The sequence below is a fragment of the Phalangium opilio genome, unplaced genomic scaffold (assembly GCF_054372755.1).
Source record: "Phalangium opilio isolate 3A_F unplaced genomic scaffold, DU_Popi_V2 ptg000329l_1, whole genome shotgun sequence".
Taxonomy (NCBI): domain Eukaryota; kingdom Metazoa; phylum Arthropoda; class Arachnida; order Opiliones; family Phalangiidae; genus Phalangium; species Phalangium opilio.
In genome coordinates this window covers 7,142,893-7,155,285 of record NW_028324226.1, presented here as the reverse complement: position 1 = coordinate 7,155,285, position 12,393 = coordinate 7,142,893, and the positions used below count along the sequence as shown (strand labels likewise).

The window sequence follows — 12,393 nt, the reverse complement described above, 5'->3', positions numbered from 1 at the left end:
CTTAATCAAGATATACCTTTAAATTAAAATTAATCAAGATATACCTTTAAATTAAAATTAATCAAGATATACCTTTAAATTAAAATTAATCAAGATATACCTTTAAATTGAACTTAATCAAGATATACCTTTAAATTGAACTTAATCAAGATATACCTTTAAATTGAACTTAATCAAGATATACCTTTAAATTGAACTTAATCAAGATATACCTTTTAAATTAAACTTAATCAAGATATACCTTTAAATTGAACTTAATCAAGATATACCTTTAAATTGAACTTAATCAAGATATACCTTTAAATTAAAATTAATCAAGATATACCTTTAAATTAAAATTAATCAAGATATACCTTTAAATTAAAATTAATCAAGATATACCTTTAAATTGAACTTAATCAAGATATACCTTTAAATTGAACTTAATCAAGATATACCTTTAAATTGAACTTAATCAAGATATACCTTTAAATTGAACTTAATCAAGATATATCTTTAAATTGAACTTAATCAAGATATACCTTTTAAATTAAACTTAATCAAGATATACCTTTAAATTAAAATTAATCAAGATATACCTTTAAATTAAAATTAATCAAGATATACCTTTAAATTGAACTTAATCAAGATATACCTTTAAATTAAAATTAATCAAGATATACCTTTAAATTAAAATTAATCAAGATATACCTTTAAATTGAACTTAATCAAGATATACCTTTAAATTGAACTTAATCAAGATATACCTTTAAATTGAACTTAATCAAGATATACCTTTAAATTAAAATTAATCAAGATATACCTTTAAATTAAAATTAATCAAGATATACCTTTAAATTGAACTTAATCAAGATATACCTTTAAATTGAACTTAATCAAGATATACCTTTAAATTGAACTTAATCAAGATATACCTTTAAATTGAACTTAATCAAGATATACCTTTAAATTAAAATTAATCAAGATATACCTTTAAATTGAACTTAATCAAGATATACCTTTAAATTGAACTTAATCAAGATATACCTTTAAATTAAACTTAATCAAGATATACCTTTAAATTGAACTTAATCAAGATATACCTTTAAATTGAACTTAATCAAGATATACCTTTTAAATTAAACTTAATCAAGATATACCTTTAAATTGAACTTAATCAAGATATACCTTTAAATTGAACTTAATCAAGATATACCTTTAAATTAAACTTAATCAAGATATACCTTTAAATTAAACTTAATCAAGATATACCTTTAAATTGAACAATCAAGATATACCTTTAAATTAAACAATCAAGATATACCTTTAAATTGAACTTAATCAAGATATACCTTTTAAATTAAACTTAATCAAGATATACCTTTAAATTGAACTTAATCAAGATATACCTTTTAAATTAAACTTAATCAAGATATACCTTTAAATTGAACTTAATCAAGATATACCTTTAAATTGAACTTAATCAAGATATACCTTTAAATTGAACTTAATCAAGATATACCTTTTAAATTAAACTTAATCAAGATATACCTTTAAATTGAACTTAATCAAGATATACCTTTAAATTGAACTTAATCAAGATATACCTTTAAATTAAAATTAATCAAGATATACCTTTAAATTAAAATTAATCAAGATATACCTTTAAATTAAAATTAATCAAGATATACCTTTAAATTGAACTTAATCAAGATATACCTTTAAATTGAACTTAATCAAGATATACCTTTAAATTGAACTTAATCAAGATATACCTTTAAATTAAAATTAATCAAGATATACCTTTAAATTAAAATTAATCAAGATATACCTTTAAATTAAAATTAATCAAGATATACCTTTAAATTGAACTTAATCAAGATATACCTTTAAATTAAAATTAATCAAGATATACCTTTAAATTAAAATTAATCAAGATATACCTTTAAATTGAACTTAATCAAGATATACCTTTAAATTGAACTTAATCAAGATATACCTTTAAATTGAACTTAATCAAGATATACCTTTAAATTAAAATTAATCAAGATATACCTTTAAATTAAAATTAATCAAGATATACCTTTAAATTGAACTTAATCAAGATATACCTTTAAATTGAACTTAATCAAGATATACCCTTAAATTGAACTTAATCAAGATATACCTTTAAATTGAACTTAATCAAGATATACCTTTAAATTAAAATTAATCAAGATATACCTTTAAATTGAACTTAATCAAGATATACCTTTAAATTAAAATTAATCAAGATATACCTTTAAATTAAAATTAATCAAGATATACCTTTAAATTGAACTTAATCAAGATATACCTTTAAATTGAACTTAATCAAGATATACCTTTAAATTGAACTTAATCAAGATATACCTTTAAATTAAAATTAATCAAGATATACCTTTAAATTGAACTTAATCAAGATATACCTTTAAATTAAAATTAATCAAGATATACCTTTAAATTGAACTTAATCAAGATATACCTTTAAATTAAAATTAATCAAGATATACCTTTAAATTGAACTTAATCAAGATATACCTTTAAATTAAAATTAATCAAGATATACCTTTAAATTAAAATTAATCAAGATATACCTTTAAATTGAACTTAATCAAGATATACCTTTAAATTGAACTTAATCAAGATATACCTTTAAATTGAACTTAATCAAGATATACCTTTAAATTAAAATTAATCAAGATATACCTTTAAATTAAAATTAATCAAGATATACCTTTAAATTGAACTTAATCAAGATATACCTTTAAATTGAACTTAATCAAGATATACCTTTAAATTGAACTTAATCAAGATATACCTTTAAATTGAACTTAATCAAGATATACCTTTAAATTGAACTTAATCAAGATACACCTTTAAATTAAACTTAATCAAGATATACCTTTAAATTGAACTTAATCAAGATATACCTTTAAATTGAACTTAATCAAGATATACCTTTTAAATTAAACTTAATCAAGATATACCTTTAAATTGAACTTAATCAAGATATACCTTTAAATTGAACTTAATCAAGATATACCTTTAAATTAAAATTAATCAAGATATACCTTTAAATTAAAATTAATCAAGATATACCTTTAAATTAAAATTAATCAAGATATACCTTTAAATTGAACTTAATCAAGATATACCTTTAAATTGAACTTAATCAAGATATACCTTTAAATTGAACTTAATCAAGATATACCTTTAAATTGAACTTAATCAAGATATACCTTTAAATTAAAATTAATCAAGATATACCTTTAAATTGAACTTAATCAAGATATACCTTTAAATTAAAATTAATCAAGATATACCTTTAAATTGAACTTAATCAAGATATACCTTTAAATTGAACTTAATCAAGATATACCTTTAAATTGAACTTAATCAAGATATACCTTTAAATTGAACTTAATCAAGATATACCTTTAAATTAAAATTAATCAAGATATACCTTTAAATTAAAATTAATCAAGATATACCTTTAAATTGAACTTAATCAAGATATACCTTTAAATTGAACTTAATCAAGATATACCTTTAAATTGAACTTAATCAAGATATACCTTTAAATTGAACTTAATCAAGATATACCTTTAAATTGAACTTAATCAAGATATACCTTTAAATTGAACTTAATCAAGATATACCTTTAAATTGAACTTAATCAAGATATACCTTTAAATTGAACTTAATCAAGATATACCTTTAAATTGAACTTAATCAAGATATATCTTTAAATTGAACTTAATCAAGATATACCTTTAAATTGAACTTAATCAAGATATACCTTTAAATTAAACTTAATCAAGATATACCTTTAAATTGAACAATCAAGATATACCTTTAAATTAAACAATCAAGATATACCTTTAAATTGAACTTAATCAAGATATACCTTTAAATTAAACAATCAAGATATACCTTTAAATTAAACAATCAAGATATACCTTTAAATTAAACAATCAAGATATACCTTTAAATTAAACTTAATCGAGATAAACCTAAAAACTAAACTTAATCTAGGTAAACCTAAAAACTAAACTTAATCGAGGTAAACCTAAAAACTAAACTTAATCGAGATAAACCTAAAAACTAAACTTAATCGAGATAAACCTAAAAACAAAACTTAATCGAGATAGACCTTTAAACTAAATTTAATCGAGGTAAACCTTTAAACTTAAATAAAATTAAGGTGAAATTAACCCAAAACACCACTTTTTTGGTTAAATTCATGGATACCTTATTTAATTAAAATTAAAGGTATAGTCCCATTGGACCGAAACCGCTTTTTGGTTTTTTATGGAGAATATATTTAAATTTCCAGCCCAATGGCGGGTTTCTGCTCAATGGGAATTTATTTGAAAGAATTAGTTAATTAAATGTCTGTGAGGATTTCGAATCACCGCAGCAGCATGGTAAAATATCAGGCTTTTAATTCAGAGGCTCGGGTTCAAACCCAGAGAAGGAAATTGTAAGTTTGGTTAGGTTTGGTTAGGTTAGGTTAGGTCAGGTTCGGTTAGGTTAGGTGAGGTTATTATCCTATTAATTAGTTGCCACCTTTTCCTAAATATTCTCCTAATAGTTAGCTGCCACCTTTTCCAAAACATTCTCCTACTAATTAGCTGCCACCTTTTCCAAAATATTCTCCTAATAGTTAGCTGCCACCTTTTCCAAAACATTCTCCTACTAATTAGCTGCCACCTTTTCCAAAATATTCTCCTAATAGTTAGCTGCCACCTTTTCCTAAACATTCTCCTACTAATTAGCTGCCACCTTTTCCAAAATATTCTCCTAATAGTTAGCTGCCACCTTTTCCAAAACAATGCAATTCTCTCCATTATCAATCACTCTCAAAATTAAATTTTGCATTTCAAACATCAATATATATATGCAACGAAAACTGTAGGGTAAAAAAATTCCTTAAAAAAGGTGAAAACGTTTGCTTTTTAAATTTTAATATATATTTTCCCAAAACCGCACATTTGGGCTGTTTTCGGTTGAATGGGAAACGCGTTCGGTTGAATGGGAAACGCGTTCGGACGAATGGGATTCGGTCGAATGGGAAACGCGTTCGGACGAATGGGATTCGGTCGAATGGGACACAAGGAAATTAAAACTACACTTATCTTTCACCCAGTCTCAATTTTACTTTTTAATCTTTACAATTAAATGAGCACTCAAGTCCATATTTACACCCATTTCAAGTCCATATTTACACCCATTTCAAGTCCATATTTACCCCCATTTCAAATCCATATTTACCCCCATTTCAAGTCCATATTTACCCCCATTTCAAGTCCATATTTACCCCCATTTCAAGTCCATATTTACCCCCATTTCAAGTCCATATTTACCCCCATTTCAAGTCCATATTTACCCCCATTTCAAGTCCATATTTACCCCCATTTCAAGTCCATATTTACCCCCATTTCAAGTCCATATTTAGCCCCCATTTCAAGTCCATATTTAGCCCCCATTTCAAGTCCATATTTAGCCCCCATTTCAAGTCCATATTTAGCCCCCATTTCAAGTCCATATTTAGCCCCCATTTCAAGTCCATATTTAGCCCCATTTCAAGTCCATATTTAGCCCCATTTCAAGTCCATATTTACCCCCATTTCAAGTCCATATTTACCCATATTTCATGTCCCAAATTAAAACCCCTATTAATCTCATATCAAACCCCTGTTCACCCCATTTCAGGACCATACGCCTGATTTACAGGAATATTTATAGTCGTGTTCAGTGGGACTTCACTACCTTTCCTATTGTGTATGTACACGTTGAAGGCTTTCTTATTATATCAATCCTGAATGAACACGATTATAAGTTAATGCCGTTAAAATTATCCAAATGAACTCTTTTGGGCAACAACTAATGGAGTCAGATTGGTTTTAATAATGAGCATGTTTTAATTTTTAAAACATCACTTAAAAACCTTTCTGAGTTTTGTATGCACAATTTTTTAAAAATACATGCTTTCAATTATTGCTTATTGGAAAATATTTCATGGCATAAAATTTTATTTTTATTTTACAAACCGAGATTAATATACCTTTAAATTAAAATTAATCAAGATATACCTTTAAATTGAACTTAATCAAGATATACCTTTAAATTGAACTTAATCAAGATATACCTTTAAATTGAACTTAATCAAGATATACCTTTAAATTGAACTTAATCAAGATATACCTTTAAATTGAACTTAATCAAGATATACCTTTAAATTAAAATTAATCAAGATATACCTTTAAATTAAAATTAATCAAGATATACCTTTAAATTGAACTTAATCAAGATATACCTTTAAATTGAACTTAATCAAGATATACCTTTAAATTGAACTTAATCAAGATATACCTTTAAATTGAACTTAATCAAGATATACCTTTAAATTGAACTTAATCAAGATATACCTTTAAATTGAACTTAATCAAGATATACCTTTAAATTGAACTTAATCAAGATATACCTTTAAATTGAACTTAATCAAGATATACCTTTAAATTGAACTTAATCAAGATATACCTTTAAATTGAACTTAATCAAGATATACCTTTAAATTGAACTTAATCAAGATATATCTTTAAATTGAACTTAATCAAGATATACCTTTAAATTGAACTTAATCAAGATATACCTTTAAATTAAACTTAATCAAGATATACCTTTAAATTGAACAATCAAGATATACCTTTAAATTAAACAATCAAGATATACCTTTAAATTGAACTTAATCAAGATATACCTTTAAATTAAACAATCAAGATATACCTTTAAATTAAACAATCAAGATATACCTTTAAATTAAACAATCAAGATATACCTTTAAATTAAACTTAATCGAGATAAACCTAAAAACTAAACTTAATCTAGGTAAACCTAAAAACTAAACTTAATCGAGGTAAACCTAAAAACTAAACTTAATCGAGATAAACCTAAAAACTAAACTTAATCGAGATAAACCTAAAAACAAAACTTAATCGAGATAGACCTTTAAACTAAATTTAATCGAGGTAAACCTTTAAACTTAAATAAAATTAAGGTGAAATTAACCCAAAACACCACTTTTTTGGTTAAATTCATGGATACCTTATTTAATTAAAATTAAAGGTATAGTCCCATTGGACCGAAACCGCTTTTTGGTTTTTTATGGAGAATATATTTAAATTTCCAGCCCAATGGCGGGTTTCTGCTCAATGGGAATTTATTTGAAAGAATTAGTTAATTAAATGTCTGTGAGGATTTCGAATCACCGCAGCAGCATGGTAAAATATCAGGCTTTTAATTCAGAGGCTCGGGTTCAAACCCAGAGAAGGAAATTGTAAGTTTGGTTAGGTTTGGTTAGGTTAGGTTAGGCCAGGTTCGGTTAGGTTAGGTGAGGTTATTATCCTATTAATTAGTTGCCACCTTTTCCTAAATATTCTCCTAATAGTTAGCTGCCACCTTTTCCAAAACATTCTCCTACTAATTAGCTGCCACCTTTTCCAAAATATTCTCCTAATAGTTAGCTGCCACCTTTTCCAAAACATTCTCCTACTAATTAGCTGCCACCTTTTCCAAAATATTCTCCTAATAGTTAGCTGCCACCTTTTCCTAAACATTCTCCTACTAATTAGCTGCCACCTTTTCCAAAATATTCTCCTAATAGTTAGCTGCCACCTTTTCCAAAACAATGCAATTCTCTCCATTATCAATCACTCTCAAAATTAAATTTTGCATTTCAAACATCAATATATATATGCAACGAAAACTGTAGGGTAAAAAAATTCCTTAAAAAAGGTGAAAACGTTTGCTTTTTAAATTTTAATATATATTTTCCCAAAACCGCACATTTGGGCTGTTTTCGGTTGAATGGGAAACGCGTTCGGTTGAATGGGAAACGCGTTCGGACGAATGGGATTCGGTCGAATGGGAAACGCGTTCGGACGAATGGGATTCGGTCGAATGGGACACAAGGAAATTAAAACTACACTTATCTTTCACCCAGTCTCAATTTTACTTTTTAATCTTTACAATTAAATGAGCACTCAAGTCCATATTTACACCCATTTCAAGTCCATATTTACACCCATTTCAAGTCCATATTTACCCCCATTTCAAATCCATATTTACCCCCATTTCAAGTCCATATTTACCCCCATTTCAAGTCCATATTTACCCCCATTTCAAGTCCATATTTACCCCCATTTCAAGTCCATATTTACCCCCATTTCAAGTCCATATTTACCCCCATTTCAAGTCCATATTTACCCCCATTTCAAGTCCATATTTACCCCCATTTCAAGTCCATATTTAGCCCCCATTTCAAGTCCATATTTAGCCCCCATTTCAAGTCCATATTTAGCCCCCATTTCAAGTCCATATTTAGCCCCCATTTCAAGTCCATATTTAGCCCCCATTTCAAGTCCATATTTAGCCCCCATTTCAAGTCCATATTTAGCCCCATTTCAAGTCCATATTTAGCCCCATTTCAAGTCCATATTTACCCCCATTTCAAGTCCATATTTACCCATATTTCATGTCCCAAATTAAAACCCCTATTAATCTCATATCAAACCCCTGTTCACCCCATTTCAGGACCATACGCCTGATTTACAGGAATATTTATAGTCGTGTTCAGTGGGACTTCACTACCTTTCCTATTGTGTATGTACACGTTGAAGGCTTTCTTATTATATCAATCCTGAATGAACACGATTATAAGTTAATGCCGTTAAAATTATCCAAATGAACTCTTTTGGGCAACAACTAATGGAGTCAGATTGGTTTTAATAATGAGCATGTTTTAATTTTTAAAACATCACTTAAAAACCTTTCTGAGTTTTGTATGCACAATTTTTTAAAAATACATGCTTTCAATTATTGCTTATTGGAAAATATTTCATGGCATAAAAATTTTATTTTTATTTTACAAACCGAGATTAATATTAGGTCATTACTAAACAACGCGGGCCTTTTCCAAAAAATCGTTTATTTTTCAAGGTCCTTCAACTAATAACGTTGAAAATATTGCTTGTTTTATAGGTCGGGTTAGGTAAGGCATATGTTAGTTAGGTTACGTTTCATTGAGACACAAATTTCAAGCATTGTGCCTCTTATTTATCCTATAAATCCTGTAAATTTAATAAAAAAAAGTTCAATAATAACAAACGTTTTATCGTTGACAGCGTTTAAAAATAAAAATATTTGCTTTTAATAATATAGGCAGTATATTACGTTAGAAAATTATTTTTGGGAACTCATTCTATGTTCAAACTTCGTTTAAGTTCGTTACAGGGTTACCTAATTTGACTTAAAAATTAAAATAAGCGAATCGCTTTATAACGGTGCATTTCTGCGATTTAAAAATATTTCATTCTTCTAAACTATAAATTTTGCTTAATGTTTTACAAAATAGATGGGATTATTGCTCATTTTACATAACCACTCAAGTTAATCAGATGTTTAACGGGCGTAGATAGAATTATAAATTAAGCCAAGATGTTTGTCCCATTAGACCAAATCCAAAACCGCCAAATTGCGGTAGTTTTCAGCCGAATGGTAATTCGGTCGTAAGGCAGGCAAGCGGTTAATTACCATAGTACAATTAACTTGAAATGGGTCAATAGGGCCTTAAAACGGGGGAAATAGGGTCTTTAAATGGGTAAACAGGGACTTGAAATGGTGTATTAACGGGTTTGTTTTACACTATAAACGTGGTGCTAAATATGGAAAGAATAAATATTTAACAACTATTTCACAGTTTTTCACTTCACTTGGTTTAATAAAAGCGTACTTTTTCCCTACTTTTAACACTATTAAATTAATTAATATTAGAAGTTCAACAGATTGCCTAAAAAAGATGTTAAAAACCACTGTAAATGGTGCATAAATGCCTAATATTTCCTCAATACTTGCAAATAATATTAGAAAATGGCGTGAATTGATCATAAAAATGGGGTTGAAGTACACCCTAAATGATGTCTTTTTTTGCCACAGGAAAAAACAGCATAAATGGCGTTTGAATGCACCGTTATATTTTAGAGTGCAATGGTATGACGGTAAAGCAAACATAATTATTCAAAATTTAATTACATTAAGACTGAAGTGACAGATATTATAAAAAAACGTCTTGGTTTGGACCAAGGCCGAAAAAACAAACGATATGTGTGAGGTTTATCAATTGACTGAAGTTTCAGATATTGAAATTTTTTTCTAGTTATTTCTATCCACTCAATCCTTAATCACTATTTAATTCAATCAACTGATTTTACTGTTAATCGATCTAGTCCCTCTAAATTAATTGAAAAAATTACATATCTACGCTTTTTCAAGAACAATTACATTTTCCGAAAACATTTTATTATGAAATTAATTATTTTGAAGGGATTTCGTGTCGATGCACACTAACTTGTAAGCACCTTGACGGACAATGTTTTAATTGTTGCTGGCTTGACAAATTTTCAAGTTTGCACCAAAAGAAGTTTAAATCTGTTTTAAGTTGTTGATAAGACTGTCGTTTACAGTGAATGTCGTCTACTTAAGACAAAGCAACAAAGTTTATCCTGTGTGATAAAGGGTAAAGATCACATAAACAGAAATACTTCTCAGTACCACTACCAATGACTTGTTATATTCATTTCCCGCGGAAATAATATGGTTAAACACATCATTTATTACTAGTTATGCCAAGAAGGTCACATTTAACTTCGAAACCCCTTCCCTTCCTCTATTTTCCCAATATATGGCGTTTTATAATAACCAGTGGTTCCAGTGTATGGGTCATCTGAGCCGTCGCAACACACTCAGCCAATATATCGAAACCTTTTCACATTAGTAAACGGTACATGACACTCCGGACTAGCCCACCAACCTTATTAACCCAACAATATAAAACATTCGTGAATATGAATGATTATGGTTATGGCTTGACACTCGCTAGCGCCCGAACGACCGATCACTCAGTGTAATCGGTGTACATTTGTAAGTGAGTGGACCATTTTGGAAATTACATACAGAGAAACTAAAACACAGGTGTGATCCCGCCATTGGGGGGTTTTCTCTCATTCTCTCGCTCGCTTAGAAACACCGCTATAGGCAGTGCTAGTTGACTAGCCTCCTGCCCGTAGTGAACTTTGGCACCGTCTGGCGATGACCCTTGGTGCGAGGGAGAATACACCCCAATGGTGGCCTCGCCACTGTGTTTTCCGAAATGATCTTTACGCTTGCTAAAATGATTACGCGTAATACGAAACCGGTGTAAAAGTAGCGCCAACAATGTAGAAAGGGGTGGTGACGTTTCAAATGAAGACTGAGTTATGACCAAGAAATTCTAAAGTACGGAAATGGAAGTTCCAGTGCTACTTTACCTTCATAGAGGCGACAATAGAAATGTAGCATTTCGATATACGAAATTAAATGTATAAATTCGCGCAACACCCTGGTTTGGCATCTATTAAATATTTACATTTTCCATTCGAGTTATACCAAAGTTCGCTTGCTCTTTTTAGACATCCAGTAAAACATTTCAAATATTCAATACTGATCCCTCAACACGTACTCCCTTCGAAATAATTAATTTCATAATAAAATGTTTTCGGAAAATGTAATTGTTCTTGAAAAAGCGTAGATATGTAATTTTTTCAATTAATTTAGAGGGACTAGATCGATTAACAGTAAAATCAGTTGATTGAATTAAATAGTGATTAAGGATTGAGTGGATAGAAATAACTAGAAAAAAATTTCAATATCTGAAACTTCAGTCAATTGATAAACCTCACACATATCGTTTGTTTTTTCGGCCTTGGTCCAAACCAAGACGTTTTTTTATAATTGACTATTGATCTTGACTAGCGTCTATACTTATTGTGTATGTCGGTTGAATAATAGAACATATGTATTCAAGTTATACCAATATCATAAATTATTTTATTAGCTAAAATCCATTAAAGCATTACAATAGAACTAACTAGTTCCGCGTCATTTTCCAGAGTGATCTCTAACGGTTCTTTCTAGAGATCCCTAACACGCCCCTATCGGTCAACTCGTGAACTAAGTCTTATCAGTAGTAGGTGTAATCTGTAGGCGTAATTACGTTGTTACAACAATACTTTCTCCTTTTTTTTTTTTTTTTTTTTTTAGGGAGCTCCTAGCAAAATTTATTTATTACAGTAACGAGCTGGTTTCCTTTTTGTGCGTCGTGGTCGGTTTTGTATTCTGACTGTTGGCGCTACTGGTTGCTTTGCCGGGGGTGTCTCTTCTGTACTGGGTGAATTTGAATTCCTATCGTGCGAGGAATGATTTTCTGAATTGGGTATGATGTCCAGTCGAGTCTGGTTGGTCCCGAGTGGTTCCTTTGCTGGGGTTTGAATTCCTTGTTCTGGAACTACCGGAGGT

At 28.8% G+C, this 12,393-nt stretch overlaps 1 protein-coding gene across 6 annotated transcripts in view; it reads left to right on the top strand.

Moving 5' to 3' along the window:
- Positions 1 to 12,393, top strand: part of LOC149610608 (potassium voltage-gated channel protein Shaw-like) — a 519,915-nt gene that overhangs the window by 447,661 nt on the left and 59,861 nt on the right. The gene's annotated exons all lie outside the window — the stretch shown is intronic.